The sequence below is a fragment of the Oryctolagus cuniculus genome, chromosome 15, assembly GCF_964237555.1.
Source record: "Oryctolagus cuniculus chromosome 15, mOryCun1.1, whole genome shotgun sequence".
NCBI lineage: Eukaryota > Metazoa > Chordata > Mammalia > Lagomorpha > Leporidae > Oryctolagus > Oryctolagus cuniculus.
Genome location: NC_091446.1, coordinates 81,106,887 through 81,123,388, shown reverse-complemented (window position 1 = coordinate 81,123,388; position 16,502 = coordinate 81,106,887). Strand labels below are relative to the sequence as shown.

Below are 16,502 nucleotides of genomic sequence, written 5' to 3'. Positions count from 1 at the left end.
TATAATAGAAAACTTTAGTATTCTTAGATTTGGCAGCATTTTTCTAAATATGACACAGAATCTTTAAACTATAAAAAATTAAATTGAACGTAAAAAATTATTCTTCAAAGCATACTGTTTTAAAATCAAAAAAGCAAATATCAGAGTGGAATAAATGAGAAAACATTTACCTGGATAAGGACTTGCACTTAGAATTATATAAAGAATTCCTACAATTTGGTAAGAGGACAAATAACCTAACAATAAATGAACAAAAGATTTGAGCAGCATTTATCCAAGGAAGAGAAATATGTAACAAATAACTTTATGAAAATATAATGAACACCACTAATCAATAGGAACTTGCAAATTAAAACTGCAGTGAGGTGTATCATACTCACTACACTGTAATAAAGCTTAACAGATTCTTATAAACATACACCTATCATATGACTCAGCAGTTCAACTCCTACGTACTTACCTAAAAGAAATGGAAGCCTATTCTTACATAAGGACTTGCACCACGGCTCAATAGGCTAATCCTCCACCTGTGGCGCCAGCACCCCAGGTTCCATTCCCGGTCGGGGTGCCGGATTCTGTCCCGGTTGCTCCTCTTCCAGTCCAGCTCTCTGCTGTGGCCCGGGAGTGCAGTGGAGGATGGCCCAAGTGCTTGGGCCCTGCACCCACATGGGAGACCAGGAGAAGCACCTGGCTCCTGGCTTCGGATCAGTGTGGTGCGCTGGCTGTAGCACATTGGCTGCAGTGGCCATTGTGGGGTGAACCAACAGAAAAAAGGAAGACCTTTCTGTCTCTCACTGTCCACTCTGCCTGTCAAAAAAATAAAATAAAAAAAATTTAAAAAAGACTTGTATTTGAATGTTCATAGCAGCTTCATTCGCAAAAACCAGAATTGGAGTGCTCTCAAATGTCCATCAGCAGGAAACGGAGTAAACACGTTTCTCTGTTTCTGTACAGTGGAATATGATTCAGCAATAAAAAAACAACTACGTAGTGCTACATTCAACAGCATGGATGAGTCTCAAAATAATTATGCTCAATGAAAGAATCAGTCAAGATAGCATGTCTGTATGTTATGGGCCAAAATGTGTTTTTTGAACATTTGTATGTGGACATTTAACCTCCAGCACCTCTTAGTGTGACCTTACCTGAAGATACAGCCTTTAAAGTGTTAATTAATATAAAATGAGGTCCTAACTCAGTCTGGGTGGTGTCCATACACAAAGAGGGAATTAGGACACACTAGAGACATCAAGGATGTCAGCCCTGTGACAAGGCAGCAGAGGTAACCATCACACGCCAAGGAGAGAGAACTCAGGGAAAACCAAGCTTGCTGCCACCTAGCTTTCAAAACGGAAAATGTAGCCCTAGAAAACTAACATGCTGCTTTAGTACATACAAAACTGAGGACATTAAACTAACCTATATTGGCCTATAATGAAACTATAAGCTATAAAAAATTAAACTATAAACTATAACCTATAATTAAACTAACCTATATTAGCATGAAGTGTTTCAGTGGGTGTCTTAGGGTAGAATTGGGGCAAGAAGAACAGATGACAAGGAGGCATGAGAATATTTTTGCAGTGATAAACGTGTTTAATTTTCGTTATTGTAATGAGTTTGTGGATATACATGTATGACAGGAATATGTCAATAAGCAAAGAGATGGTTTGTGAGTATGTATTTCACTTTAAAAAATTTGGACATTTTCCAGTATGATATAGATATTTGGAAAAACAAGCTTTTTGTTAAATTTTTAAAAGAGATTTATTTATTATTTATTTAAAAGCAAAGTTACAGAGAGGCAGAGCAGAGACAGAGAGAGGGAAGTCTTTCATCCACCGTTCACTCCCCAAACGGCCACAATGGCCAGAGCTGGGCCAATCCGAAGCCAGGAACCAGGAGCTTCTTCCCGGTCTCCCACGTGGGCGCAGGGGCCCAAGCACTTGGGCCATCCTCCACTGCACTCCCGGGCCACAGCAGAGAGCTGGATTGGAAGTGGAGCAGTTCGGACATGAACTGGCACTCATGTGGGATGCTAGCACTGCAGGCAGTGGCTTTACCTGCTGCACCACAGTGCCAGCCCCCAAACATAAGCTTTTTAAAGCACAGACTCAACAAATATCTGCACTTTAATGAGGTCACTGTATGTGTTTATTGCTACTATTGCAAATAGTAATTGAGGTCGTAATATTTTTATTACCATTGTTTATTAATAATCCATCAAAAGCAGTAACATTTAATACTTCCATCATATGGTGTTGGTACTGTTAGTATCTTTATTTAAAAAAAGTTTAATAATTTTCTCATAGTCATATAACAAATAGAAAGATCTGGGATCCAATATGAGACTTATTTGCTATGCTACCTCTCCGTATCAATTATTTTTCCAGATTATGAGATTTTTCTCTGCAGTGTATCTTCTATTTTGGCAGACCATTTTTGGCACTTCAATGATGAATTTGTCACTTTTTATGTAAACATGAAGCTGTATTTTATAAGCTAGTTGTTTTGTAGTATTTCATTTCTTTTCCATCTTTTCTTAATTTGAGGCCTCTGTTATGATTTATTGTTATTATTTTTTGATTAGAGGTGCTATGGGTAGTTAATGTAGTCTCAAACTGTGCCTGTCTGCAACTTTACCTCCTTTTTTAATCCTGATAAATGAGTATATTTGTTGATTTTTGAATTCTGGAATTTTAGTTCTTTTCTCTCAATTTTCTCTGTTAACTTCATTGTATTCTAGTTTTGTGTGTTTTAAATAAGAAATATGTGGTTAACTCTATTTGTTAAGAAATTTTTTTCCTTCTGATATCTTTAATTTTTTCCCTGGACTTTAAGAATTGTTGCCAGGTGTGTATTATTTCCATTAGCCTCAATATAAAATTCATAGCTCCTTTAAACTAGTCTTCTTTTAGCTGTAAGAAAGTCTCTTCAGTTAGTCATCATACCTTTCTGTTTTCCTAGAACTCCTATGATTTATAGGGCTGATTTTTGGGGTCTATCTTTTAAGGCGTTCACCTTTTCCCGGACTTTGTTGTTACTTCTTTGTAGTTTTGCTTCTGCTTTCTTTATTTGTGCATTGGTTTTACACTTTCTCTCCTTTAATACTCTTTTAGGAAACTAAGTTTCAAGAAAGATTTTCCTGCAAGTTATCTATTTTATGTGTCACTTTGGCTAGGCCATAATACCCAGATATTTGGTTAAATACCAGTCTGGATGTTGTTCTAAAGGTATTGTTTAGATGTGATTAGCATTTAGGTCAGTAGACTTTGAGTAAAGCAGCTTAGCCTACATAATGTGAATGGGCCTCATATAATTGGTTGAAGGAATTAAGGAGAAAGCCTGAAGTTCTCCAAAGAAGGAATTCTGCCTTCAGACTCCCTTTGGATTCAAGACTTCAACATCAACTGCTCTCTGAATCGTTAGCCTGCTGGCCTGCCTCACAGAAACTGGACTTTCCAGCCCCCACAAATCACATGAGCCACTTCCTTAAAATAAATCCCTCTTACTGTTATATGGAGAGACTGTGGATTCTGTTTCTCTGAAGAACCCTGAGTAGTTCAGAGACTGTACTGAAAGTTGTTGAAGGAACAAAATCTTCAGGATGAGTTTTATGAATTGGTTCGGTGGTTCAGTAAGATTTAAAAGCATCACCGACTTCCTGGTGATAAACAGAGAGCTGATAATCCATGGTGTGATGTGACAGTACAGATACCCAAGTAGTTTCATTGGATACTCCTATCCAAATACTTAAAGAAACAGGAATCTGAGTGACTATGATATCATGGACTTTTTTTTTTTTATTTTTGCCAATCTGGTAAATACAGTGTGATTGGGTAGGTGAGCCTAATTGCGCTGGACAAAATGGGATAAGAAAACCATCTCGTGTATTTGATTTCCCAGCTCAAGCCTCACATTACAAAATATGAAAGCTTCTGCCCCGAAAGAAACCCTTAAATCCTGTAACCACAAAACTGAGGTTGCTGAAAACCAAATCGAGTCTCACAAATGTCTGAATTGCAGTGCAAATTGAACCCCCAGCCTTGCAGGGTATCTGCAGTTAAAGTCAGGGAACTGACGAGAAGGAATGGGATCCTGAAAACTGGAAGAGAGACAAATGAAAAGAGCCTGAGGAAGCTGGGTGCGTCAAACCCCTTGACTTGGGTGAGTCTTCTCTGCCAATAGAAGCAGCCACTTCACCCTCATCTGAAGAAATTAACCCTACTTTGCTTGAGGAAACTTTTCTGAGCTCCTCTCAGGTTGTTACCTTTCAAGACAATGCCGATTCTTCCCAAGACTCACAGCCACCAGTCCTCATTGCTTCTACATCTATAAGTAGACTCAAGTCCCAGCAGGCCCTGGAAGGTAAGGTGTAAATTATGACCCTTAAGGAGGTATACTACATTTTAAAAATACCACATGAGAGTTTTCTAATATATTCATAGAGAGTCTAGAAATTACTTTTTTTAAAAAATATTTATTTATTTATTTGAAAATCGGCATTACACAGAGAGAGGAGAGGCAGGGAGAGAAAGGTCTTCCATCTGATGGTTCACTCCCCAGGTGGCCACAACAGCTGGAGCTGGGCTGATCTGAAGCCAGGAGCCAGGAGCTTCTTCCTGGTCTCCCATGTGGATGCAGGGGCCCAAGGACTTGCGTCATCTTCTACTGCTTTCCTGGGCCATAACCAAGAGCTGAACAGGAAGTGGAGCAGCCAGGTCTTGAACTGGTGCCCATATGGGATGTCGGTGCTTCAGGCCAGGGCATTAACCCACAGCGCCGGCCCCCAGAAATTACTTTGAGAACGGATATTAAGGGTGTGGGACAATGGTAGAAGGAACATCATGTTGAGTCAGGCAGTATTTATTCCTGTGAAACCACTAAGAAGATATTTTGGATATAATTTAAGAGGTTAGAAACAGTTTATTTGGTTTGTTGTCTGAACCATAGTCAAAAAAGCGGCCTATTCTAAATGAAGATAAAATCCCAGAACTGCTTTGATATACTATAAAAGAAGAGATCCAAAGACTTAGGGAGATTGGAATGTTAGATTGAATTTATCATTTAACATCTGATCACCCACCTCAGGAGGGACCAGAGGACATACAATTCCCATGACTGCGAGAAATGTATTTGTGAGAGGAGTCTAAGCATCCTTGAAGAGCTCTGAAGTCACCGTTAGGTCAGAAATCACACTGGAAATCGCTGCCACTGATATGGGAAACTTACATACAGGAGGTGTAATTGGATCCCACACAGGGACCCTGTGCTGGGCATTCAATAGCCAAGGGCAAGGTAGATGTTACTGTAATGGAAAGCAGAGTGAAAGCAGCAATCAGATCAGTTGGACCTATTGAGACCTATAGTTGGTGATATCATGCTGTTCCTAAACATGAAGTACATTGGGAATTATTCCGTTCTTTCTTGATCTGGGTAAGCAGGAGAGCTCTAGATCAAGTGAACAAAAATCTAACTTGAATCACAGACACAGAGAATCATGGCCCCTCAATCATTTCCCAGACTCGAGCCAATTTACAGATACAGAACTTCTTGAATGAATGGAAGGCCAGACTTTGTGAACAAAGACCCTGGTATATTACCCAAAATGTATATTGTTAACCTTTCTTCTAGCCTTACCTTGAAGTATCTACAGCTTTTTAATGGGGAAAAGGAAATAACTGGACTTTAGCTCTGAACTGACACTAATTCAAGGCAAACCAAAATGACACTTGATCCATCAGAGTAGGGTCTTATGAAGGTCAGGTGTTAAATGTAGTGTTAGTTCAAGTTCATCTCACAGTGAGTCCAGCAGATTCGTAAACTCATCTTGTGGTCAGTTTCCCAGTTGTGGAATGTATAACTGTAATAGACATACTCAGCAATGGGTCAAACACCTAAATGGGCTCCCAGAACTGTGGATTGAGGGCTATTATGGTGGGAAAGCCCAATTGAAAGCCATGAGAACTGCTTCTGTCTAGGAAAAATAGTAAAGCAAAAGCAATACTGCATTCCTTGAGGAATTTTAGATATTAGTGCCATCATCAAGAACGGGAAGGATGAAATGGTGGTGATTCTATTACATCCCAGTTTAATTTACCTATTTTGCCTATACAGAAAGCAGATGGCTCATGGAGAAAGGCAGTGGATTATTGTGAACTAACTCAAGTGGTGACTCCAATTGTAGCTGCTATACCAGATGTGGCTTCATTGCTTTAGAAATTCAACATCTGGGGGCTGGCACTGTGGCATAGCGGGTAAAACCGCCGCTTGAAGTGCTGGCATCCCATATGGGCACCGGTTTGGGCCCTGGCTGCTCCATTTACAATGCAGTTCTCTGCTATGGCCTGGGAAAGCAGTGGAAGATGGCCCAAGTCCTTGGGCCCCTGCACCCGCGTGGGAGACCGGGAAGATGCTCCTGCCTTCTGGCTCCTGGCTTCTGATCTGCACAGCTCCAGCCATTGCAGCCACCTGGAGAGTGAACCAGCAGATGGAAGACCTCTCTCTCTGCCTCTCCATCTCTCTCTGTGTAACTCTGCCTTTCAAATAAATAAATAAATCTTAAAAAAAAAGAAATTCAACATCTCATTCCTGTTATATAACTTTATCTGGCAGATAACTTTTTCTTCATATCTATTAGTACAGACCACCAGAAGCAGTTTGCTTTCAGCTGGCAAAGTCATAAACATACAATCGCTGTCTTTTTTTTAAAAAAATATTTATTTATCTATTTGAAAGTCAGAGTTATACAGAGAGAGAATGAGAGGAAGAGAGAGAAACATCTTCTATCCACTGGCCCACTCCCCAGTTGGCCAAAACAGCTAGAGCTGTGCTGATCCGAAGCCAGGAGCCTTCTCTGGGTCTCCCACACAGGCGCAGGGGCCCAAGGACCTGCGCCACCATCTACTGCTTTCTAGGCCATTGTAGAGAGCTGGATTGTAAATGGAACAGGTGGGACTCGAACCGGTGCCCATATGGGATGCTGGCACTGCAGGCAGCAGCTTCACCTGCTACGCCACAGTGCCAGCCCCTCTTCATGTCTTACATCAAGAATATCAGCTTTCCAGCTTTCAGTCATAACTGAGTTCATATGGATCTTAATCACTTCCCACATGATCTCACACTCATCTATCACATTGATGAGGTGCTAATTTCACCTAGTGAGAAGTAGCAAATACTGTACTTGTCCATAAGAGATTGGCATATCATAGGGTAGGAAATACATTCAACAAAAAGTCAATGGCCTTGTACCTCACTGAAATTTCCAAGGGTTTGGTTGTGTGGGTGTGTTGAAATAATCCCTTCTAAGGTGAAGGATAAATTGCTGCATTTGGCTCCTCATACAACCACAAAAAGAGGCACAGAGCCTAGTAGGCCACATATCCCTTATTTGAATGTGACACTCTGGCCCACTTACCGAGCAAATTGCAAATTCTAGTTTGAGTGGAGCCAAGAACAAGAGAAGACTCTGAAACAAATCCAGGTTTCCGTATAAACTGTCTAACCAGTTGGGCCATATGATCCAGCAGACCCAATAGTACTTTCAGTGTCAGTGGCTGATAGGAATGCTATTTGAAGACATTTGTGTGCTCCTACAGGTGAAGTCACAGCATAGGCTCATAGGATTTTGGAACAAGCCCTGCAATCCACTGTAGATGACTACTCTGCTCTTGAGGAATAGCTTTCAGACTGCAACTGGACCTTGGCAAAGACTGCTTACTAGAGAACAAAATAGCACATGTTTAACCATGGGCCACCGCACCACAAAGTTGGATCTGCATAGCAACACTTCATCTTCACATGGATATATTTATGATTGGGCCTGAGCAGGCCCTGTAGGCAAAAGTAATTTATATGAAGAAACTGCCCAAATGCCCATGGTCCCCACTCCTGCTATATGACCTTTTCTCTCCCAGTCTATACATACTTTCTCTTGAGGTGCTTCTATAATCAACTGGCAGAGGAAGAAAAGACTTCAGCATGGTGTACAGATACTTTCTGTACAAAATACAGGTATCAGCCAGAAGTGGGCATCTGTGTTATTACTCTTCCATCCCCCCTTTTCTTGTCACATTTCTGAAAAACAGTGGTAAAAGGAAATACTCTCACTGGAAAAAATGTGCACTTGACTGTTTATTTTGCTTGGAGAGATGACTGGCGGTACCAATCCACACCAGTTCATGAACTGTGGCCAGTGCACCTTGAAGAAGCATAAATGGAAAATTTATCCACAAGAAGACCTGTGGATAAATCTTGCTGAATGGACAAAATAAAGAAGATCTTTGATGAGCATTCCACAAAGGATGATCCCAGAAGAGGAGGACTTTAATATCAAGTGGATGGGATGCCCCATTCTGTGGATATCACCTAGAAGATCTCTCTAACCATCTCTGTTGTCACCAAGGGTCTCAGGAACATTGTGTCCATGATGGAAGGGTTGGAGATAATGGATGCATTAAGAAATATGATTTTCTATCTAGCAAGGCTAACCTAGTCACCACAGAGTGGCCAATCCACCACCCACAGAGACCAACAATGAGAATATGGTATGGTACTATTCCTTGGGGTGATCAACCAGTTGTGTGATGGCAGATTGATTACACTGGACCACTTTCTTCATGGAAGGAACAGTAGTTTCTTGTTACTGGAATAGATAATTGAATAGATAAGTGCTTCTGTCGAACTTACCATCTGTGGTCCCACAGAATGTCTTTTGTCCATCATGGTATTTTTTGCAAATGGCTTGTGGCATTGGGCTCATGCTCATGACAGCTACTGGGCCTTCCATGTTACCCATAATCCTGAGCAGCTAGCTCGGTAGAATGAAGGGCCTTTTGAAGACTCAGTTACAGTGTCAGCTAGGTAACCATACCTTGCAGAGCTATGGCAGTGTTCTTTAGCACTCTGTGTATGTTCTAAGTCAGTATCTGATGTGTGAAGCCATTTCTACTATAGCCAGGACTCAGGAATCAAGAGGTGGGCATGGGAATGGCACCACTTAACTATTATCCCTAGTGATCCACCAGCACGATTTTTATTCTTAGATGATATCATCTAAGTGATAGTCCTGTGACAAAATGCTTTTTTGGCCTAGTGATTTTAGTGGCTTTTTCATTAATGTTGCTTGATATCCGAGGCTTTCTGTCTACAAATTTGAATCTTGGGAAGAAGCAGAGCATGGAATTATTTTGGGACTATGAAGCCTAGTTTTACTTAGAGTCAAGAACTGCTTCCTAACATGGAAAATGTTAGTTAGTACAGGTTCTTTTTCTGAAAAGCACGAATATAATAGCACCTGCTGAAAGGGTTGTTTTGGGGTTGGTGAGGTAATGAATCCAGAGAACCATGCTGTGGGGACCTGCTGGGCATGTTTGGATTCTGTTACAGTCTGTTGGGTTAGGGTGCTCTCCTGTCAGCACTTGGGGTATTTCTGCTGTGCCTTTGTTAATGTCTCACTGTAATTTCTTTATGTAATCTCTTTATCATTTTAATGTATCCTTTAGCATTTTTATCATTAGTGTCATATTTTTCATCATTTTCCCCCCTGAATTCTGGAAAAATTCTTTAAACCAATATTATAAATCTCTAGTAGTTTATTTCTAGTCACGTCCCTCTTTAGTGGTTTGAGCTGAGTAATTGTGGTTTTTATCTGATATCAAGCTTTTATTATTTTAGATGATTTAATTTTCACATTTAATCTCCCTTTTCTTTTTTTTAAAGATTTATTTGTTTGAAAGGCAGAGTTATAGAGAGGAGAGAGAGAGAGAGAGAGAGAGAGAGAGAGAGAGAGAGAGAGAGAGATATCTTCCATCTGCTGGTTCACTCCCTAAATGGCTGCAATGGCCAAGATTGGGCTAGGCCAGAGACAACAGCACAGAGCTTCTTCCAGGGGTCCCATGTGGGTTCACTGGCCCAAGCACTTGGGCCATCTTCCGCTGGCGCAGTAGCAGAGAGCTGGATCAGAAGTGGAGCAGCTGGCTCTCCAACCAGCACCCCTATGGGATGCCGGCATCACAGGCAGCAGCTTTACCTGCTACTTCACAATGCTGGCTCCTTAATCTCCCTTTTCAAAATTAAAACTGCTTTTATATTGTGAAATAAAACATACTGGTTAGATGATAAAATACTGCTGATTTTTTGATGAGTACTTTCCAGTTTTGTTATTATATTGTCTATATCATATATATGTATATGTTATATATACATATATATATATGAGGGTATCATGAAAGATCCCAACTAATGCTATTGTTACCTCCTTTATAATTCAGCAATATATGTTTGTCAGAAACCTAACAGATATTATCCTTTTAAATATTGAAATAATTTTCTCTTGATGCCAGAGGAGTTTTTGATGTGTTCTTCTCTTTTATAAAGGAAAATATTGGCTCTGCTTTCTCAGAATGGTCTCCCTTTTTGAAATACTGGGTGTCTTTATATACCTAGCAGTTGTTTTTTCCTATTCATTCGTCTTTACAAGGGGTTGGATTCTGTGTGCTGTGTTGGAATTTGAGAAGGTCCCCTTCAGAAATAGCATAAGTCTCCATTCTGTTGCTGCTGTCGTAGCATATAGATGCTCACATGGTCACGAGCAGTAAGGAGAGGTGATCGGTGAGGGTGATGCACGGCAGGAAGGCCTTCCTTCGCTGTGTGCACTTCTGCAGAGTTCCAGATTCCTCTGTGAAGCAGCTCCTGGGCCTGGGAAGGTTATTAGTGGTCCTGGTAGCTGGGTTTCCCCTTGTGTTTGCTCTGACAGTCCAAGTTGGATGAGTCTTCTGTTATTTGGAGCAAATGCTCTCAATTGCATGCTTTTCCCACAATACCTTTAGTTTGATTAGCACTCTGCTTCACAAGTTAAAGGTTGAAGGTGTATTTAAAAGATGGCTGCTGTGTGTGTGTGTGTTCATTTTTGGAATTCCTTTAGTCCTAGGATTTGTCTCCAATCAGCTGTCACAGCCCGCTTGCAAGTTTTCCAAATTTGTAGGAGAATGTTATTCATTCACTCTCACAGAGGGCTCCTCTTTTGTTGTGCTTAGTTGTAAAATAGCAGATAGCTCTCTTAGCCTAACCCTAACTATAATATATCTAACAAATCTCTCAAAGTATCTGTACACTGATGGCATTTTTCTCTGTTTATTAAAAGCTGGTTTTAGGGCTGGCACCGTGGCGCAGTAGGTTAATTCTCCACCCGCAGTGCTGGCATCCTATATGGGTGCTTGTTTGAGACCCGGATGCTCCTCTTCCAATCCAGCTCTCTACTATGGCCTGGGAAAGCAGTAGAAGATGGCCCAAGTGCTTGGGCCCCTGCACCCACATGGGAGACCGGGAAGAGGCTCCTGGCTCCTGGCTTCAGATCAGTGCAGCTCCTGCCATTGTGGCTACTTGGGGAGTGAGCCAATGGAGAGAAGACCTTTCTCTCTGTCTCTTCCTCTCACTGTCTGTAACTCTACCTCTCAAATAAATAAATAAAATATTTTTTAAAAACTGGTTTGTATTTAAAACTATTCTGAAATAAAAGTTTATTTAAAACAATATTCTACTTGATGCAAGGTCTGAATTTGTTTTCTCAAGGCTTATTTAGTTTTAACTCTTTAAATTTCCTATTATGTTTTTAGTGGCCAAATATTTTTACTAATTTTTGAATGTTATACATTATTTGTTATAATCTGGGTCTTCCAAAATAATTTATAGCAATATGAATTTCACACAGTGCTACAAATTACACAAATTTGGATTTTGAATTTGTACTCTAAAATTTTAGGTGCCTTATTTATCTAATGTACATTTTATTCAAAACAACTTATTTTCGTATCTGTACCCTGTCTTATCGTGTAGTTTTATCATTAAAAAAACCAGGTTTTTAAAAAAACTTCTTCGATTTTCTTAGATTATGCCAGTGAGTCTTGGGAAGGAAAAATTTAAACTCATGGACTCAAATAACACTTTTGAAAAGAAATTGTTATGCTATCTTCTCTATTGGCCAAAGAGATATTCTAATGAATTTGCATGTGTGAAATACTTTCATGAAGTCAGAATTTTACTGCATCTCCTGTTTTTCCTTTGTCTACCAGATGTTTCTGTTTCTGTAATAGATGATTCAACATGTGTTCCTCTTGGAAGAAGCAAAGACTACATCAATGCTAGTTATATTAGAACAGTCAATTATGGAGAAGAGTATTTTTATATTGCTACCCAAGGACCACTGCCAGGAACCACAGAAAACTTTTGTTAAATGGTTTTGGAAAATAATTCTAATGTTATTGCCATGATAACCAGAGAGATAGAAGGTGGCGTTGTCAAATGCCACCATTACTGGCCCAGTTCTTTGAAGAAGCCTTTGGAATTGAAACATCTTCCTGGAGAACTACCAGATACTTGAATACTTCATCATTCAAATGTTTAAAATTGTGAAGAAGTCCATAAGTTTTTAAAACTCAGCAGTAGATCTATGTCTCACCACCGTGCAGATGTGTAAGGACTAGTTAGGAGTAGGATGGAATTTCATCTGAGAACACTTTTTAAAGTAACCTTTTGCTTCCTCCTGGTACCCAATACTGTTACCACCACTTCTGGCTTCTGCTTAACCAGACTCTGATTGGAGAGAAGAAAAAATGGACAAGGAAAGGTGGGGCAGGGAGAGGGAAGATTGGAAGCTGTGTGATCTGGGATGCTGTGTGATCTTCGGCTGCTTCTGTGGCAGACATGAGCATATTGTGTCCTTAAGGTTGGTAATCACTGTGCCAAGCTCTTCCTGTACTTACTGAGTAGTGGACAGATCGGTTCACTCACTGATACTTCACCTTCTGTGTTCAGTAGTAATAATTGAGATTTCTATAGGATACTTTTGGGGCTCAGAAGGTAAGTATTTAACTTTATTTGGGGGCTTAGAGAAAGATTTACTGGAGGATGTGGCATCTGAATTAAGTATTAGCCAAATAAGAAAGATGGAAGGAAATAGTAGAAGATCAAGATATAGAATAGCATGAGGTATGTATAGAGAAATGTAAGTTAAGAGTTCTTAGAACATAAAAGTTTAGTTACAAGATTAACAAGAGAGGAGATGAATTTGTAGAAATTAAGAAGGGCCTGACAAACTTCAGCTGAGGAGCATTAACTAATATGAAGACAACTGGAAGACTGAAGAATTTTAGGAAGAAAGTGGCATGATCAACTAGAGCAATTTACTTTGAGATGGGAAGCATAGACACATGTTTTCCAGATAAATTTGGCAGACTGATGCATGACTTATGATTTATAAGTGACAGAAGGAAAAGTTGATAATTATGGTATTCAATATGGTAGCCATATGTGTCTATTTAAGTGAGTTAAATTTACATACAATGATAAATCCAGTTCCTCCTTTGCATAGCCACATTTTCAGTGCTTACTAATCTCATATTGTTAGTTGCTACCTTTTTGACAGCTTAGATGTATAGTATTTGCATCACTTTAGAAAGTTCCCACCTTGCCTTGCCCATTTTTTCTTCTCTCCAATCAGAGTTTGGTTAAGCAGAAGCCAGAAGTGGTGGTAACTTAGTATTGGGTACCAGGAGGAAGCAAAAGGAAGTGTTGGTCTAGAACAATTCATGGATTTCTTGCTCCAACAGATTTGTAAAGTTGGAAATGAAGGTTTTATAGGAGAAAGTGATCAGTTACATCTCGTGGATTGGATTAGCAGGTAGGTGATCGCATGTGTTCAACAGGACTGATGGGGGTGGAAGTTGAACCAGAATCATGAAGAGAGTGGTGAAGTTTAGAATAATCACCAAAGTTGATTGGAGCACAGACAATAACCTGAAAAGGTTGCTGAGGTTGGAATCGTAAGTTTGTGGTAGCAACATGATATGCAGCTATGTGATTCTTTTCTTTCCAGCAGAACTGTGGGATTCCTGGAAATTGCGAGATTGACCCACGGTAGAATTTTAGCACAAGTGGTGAGGTTCAAATGATTGAGTGTTTGGCAGTTTCAGCCATGAAGTATAAGTTGCTTAAGGATGGGACTGGGATCAGGGGCCAGTCAACTAGGAGTAGATGGGGGAACAGAGGACTGGAGAGCTCCATTTGGTGCCCGTGTTGTGGAGGTGAAGCACCTATGAAGCTGTAGCATAAGAGCTGCTGATCAGAAGTTGATGTTGGAGAGGTAGAACTGAGAAATTTCTTGGTCCTGGGCACTACAAATGATGTTGAGTCCAAGGAGTGCTCACCATTGCGGGTTCTAGAATAAAGGTGGTAGTCTTCCCTGCAGGAGAGATAGAATGTTGTGAGGTAAGGGTGTCTATTGGGCTATTGAGACAATGGATTTGCCTTGAGTGAGACAATGGATCTGTCTTGAATAATGTCAGAAAGTGTTGAAAGGGAGAAGGCTAGGATCTTCAGTGAATATTGAGGACTTATTGGGAGGTTTGGCCACTGGGCGATAGAATAGAGAAGATGAAGCCGAGAGGTATGAAACTCCAAAGGAAGAGGGACTTTCATACCAGGAGAAGAAATAATGGATTGGGTAAAGGAATGTACAGCAAGGAGTGCCCTGGATCCCTATTTCCATTTCCTGGAGATAGAAGACAGATGCAGTCTTAATTCTTAGAGTATGTACAATCCAGTGGGGAAGAGACACCGAACAAGTCAGTTCCATATGACGTGTGTACTTGGAGACGATAGATCAAGTGGGAGACATGAACAGTCATCTGTCTGTATGTATTTAAATGCTGAGATTGACCTCTAGAACTTTGGGTGTAGAGGATGGTGGTCTTTGGGCTAAGGACCACAAGCCTCAGAGCCATGGAGTTCATGACCAGAGAGTCTACATGGAACTGGGTCAGGACATCAGCGAGGCTGAGCTTTGTGCAGATTCTTAGTGGTCGGTGCTGGCAGAAGGGATTTGATAATAGAAATATGTGATTTGGGTGACAGCAATCTTTACATGATTTTCAATGTATTATTTCCACCATTCCATTTCATGTACCAGTGATTCAAACTGGAATTTTCTATTTGCTTTTTCTAAAAAAATATTTATTTATTTGAAAGAGTTACACAGAGAGAGGAGAGGCAGAGAGAGAGAGAGAAGTCTTCTATCCGCTGGTTCACTCCCCAATTGGCCTATATGGCCGGAGCTGCACTGATCCAAACCTAGGAGCCAGGAGCTTCTTCCAAGTCTCCCACGCGGGTGCAGAGGCCCAAGGACTTGGACCATCTTCTACTGCTTTCCCAGGCTATAACAGAGAGCCTGATAGGAAGTGGAGCAGCTTGGTAGTGAACTGGCGCCCATATGGGATGCTGGCGCTTCAGGCCAGGGCGTTAACCAGTTACACCACAGTGCCAGCCCCTAGGCCCCTATTTGCTTTTAAATTAGATATTTTGAATAAGACACATGGACTCCACTGTCATTTACAGATCTGAGGTACATTCTGCCATTATCAAGTGCTGGGTACTTTAGAAAGCATCAATTAACCAAGGTGACATGGGAGATTTTCTATATTTATGATTCTAGGTAGAAAATTGTATTAAATAAATTAGGGTGGGGGAGAAGGGAAAGAGGGAGCAATGTTTGTTTGTGTAGGGCTGACAGATCTGCAGGACAGGGCAGACACTGGGATGCCAAGAAAGAATTGCAGGTTGAGTTCAGAAGCAATCTGCTGGCACAGTTCTTTCTTGTGCAGGAGACATCAGTCTTTGTTCTTTCCAGGACTTCAGCTGACTGGGGGAGGCCCACCTACATCGTGGAGGGTAACCTGTTTTACTTAATTTGCTGAGCTAATGTTAATCACATCTGAAAAAAATGCCTTCAAAAAATGTCTGGAATGTTTGATCGAATATCTAGGTACTGCAGCGCAGCCAAGTTGACCATATTATCCCTCATAAATTTCCATAGACATCCAGCACTAGAAGAGGGCGGTGAGTACCAACATCTCTTTTAAGGGAACTGAAGAGGAACCCATCCTGAGCTTCCCCAGTGGGGTCTGCACGCTGGGGAGAGGCTGGTGCTCCCTTGGTGGGGTACGGCCTGCTCATGCTTTCTCTGTCACCCCTGAGGACAGCTCCACCATTCCATTTCAGCACAGTTGTAGGGGCAGCAGTCTACGCTCCTGGTCATTAACCACCCTCTCCCCATGCCCTCTCCCTGGTCAGCACGCCCACCTATTTTAATTAAATATGCTGTATAATATTAAGCTAGGCTAGGCTGTCTCTTGGTCTCATTCTTCACCTATCAGCCCACCTTTTCCTCTTGAGTGTTTGGAAACCTCCACTTTTCTACAGAGGTGCAGAAGGAAGCCAGCAGATTAGGTATTGGGAGTCCTGCATTACAGTCCCAGCCTCAAACATGTGACCCTTCTGACCCAGTGTGTGTCTCTCAATCCTCCTTATCCTCACCCTTAGGAGATGAGGATAAAACAGCACTCACCTTAGAGGGTTGGTGTGAGGATTAAACAAGATAATTTATGTGATGTCCTTAGTATAGCACCAGACACATCTAAGTGCTGAATTCGTGTCACTTTTTTGTATTC

At 40.9% G+C, this 16,502-nt stretch overlaps 1 protein-coding gene and 1 pseudogene across 1 annotated transcript in view; both read left to right on the top strand.

The window, feature by feature from the left end:
• The window catches only part of LOC100348037 (tyrosine-protein phosphatase non-receptor type 20), a 54,254-nt gene that overhangs the window by 31,304 nt on the left and 6,448 nt on the right, over positions 1-16,502 (top strand).
• Positions 12,233-12,431, top strand: LOC138845486 (tyrosine-protein phosphatase non-receptor type 20-like; annotated as a pseudogene).